Here is a 1,325-nt window from a genome sequence, read left to right as displayed (position 1 = left end):
GGACAGGTCTCCAGTCCATCACAGGGACACCCTGGACAGGTCTCCAGCACCCAACAACCATCAGTAAGTGCCATCAAAACAGACAAAGCATGAAAGAAAAGCAGCAGCAGTGTGGAGGTATTTAAAGTGAATGATGACGACAATAACGCAAACTGAAAATGATGCTCAGCAAAACTGTCAAGACAATTTTGACAATTGCTTATGCTGAAATCTTTCAACTCAAGCAATTTCATCAAAACATAAAAAGCCAGCACAACACTGAGTTCAGAGAGTTTGCTAATGGCACCATGAAACAGCTACTGAGATGAAGAGGATCCTGGGAATTTAGAGACTGAAGCATGAGCGTCCTAACCTCACGCTCACCAGGTGGGTCTTTACAAAAGGTAAATGCTGAGGACACAACAATCCTGTGATTTTCAAATATAGTTTCAAAGTAATTGTAAGAAGGCTCAATACTTGTACTGGCACTTAACATTAACAAGTAGTCAAACGTAAGTACATGCACTCCATACAACTCAGTCTGAAACAGGTCCCAGTTCAACTCCAAATACAAGACCTCCATCTTTACCAGTTTCTCTATGCAGGAACACTGGAGCTGGTGCCAATCTTCAGGATTTCCAGCATTACACAATTCCCTGAGTTTTCCCTGACATTTCCCAGTGTAAATCCTTAAATACCAGTTACATTTCAGTCACACAAAACATTCAGAACTTCATCTTAGGTGGCAGGCAGAGGCACTTTCAGAGATGTCAGTAAGTATACTGTGGCCTACGGTACGTGCATCCAGCAGTCGTCCTTAATTATTTATATTGTAAAACATCAGATAGTGAACAAAACACTGCAGCCACTCAGTAAGGACATATCAACACAATTCAGTTCAGTTTATTTATATGGCCCCAAGTCACAACACAAGTCGTCTCAGGCACTGAACAGAAACGTCCTTTGTCCAACACGGTCAGTCTCCCATCCTGAGCAAGCACAAAGGCAACAGTGGAAAGGAACAACTCCCTTTTAACAGGAATAAACCTCTGGAACCAGGCTCAGGACGAGCGGCCACCTGCTTCGACCAGCTGGTTTGAAAGGACAGGATATATAAATATACATATGTGTATGTACTATGTACACTGTAGAAGCAGAACAAGGACTCAATGATACTAGAATACTAGCATTAATATATGAACATGTTAAAATCCATCATCTTTACCCGCTTCTTTCTTTTTGGGTCATGGGGGTCACTGTTGCCATGTCCAGATATCACTGTGTGAGAGGCGGGGGCCACCCTGGACAGGTCTCAGTCCATCACAGGGACACCTGGACAGGTCTCA

At 43.1% G+C, this 1,325-nt stretch overlaps 1 protein-coding gene across 1 annotated transcript in view; it reads right to left on the bottom strand.

Moving 5' to 3' along the window:
* ipmkb (inositol polyphosphate multikinase b) overlaps window positions 1-1,325 on the bottom strand; it is a 39,663-nt gene that overhangs the window by 36,972 nt on the left and 1,366 nt on the right. The gene's annotated exons all lie outside the window — the stretch shown is intronic.

This window comes from Nematolebias whitei, chromosome 17 (assembly GCF_014905685.2).
Source record: "Nematolebias whitei isolate Nwh7 chromosome 17, NemWhi1, whole genome shotgun sequence".
Lineage (NCBI taxonomy): Eukaryota > Metazoa > Chordata > Actinopteri > Cyprinodontiformes > Rivulidae > Nematolebias > Nematolebias whitei.
This window is presented reverse-complemented; position numbering and strand designations above follow the sequence as displayed.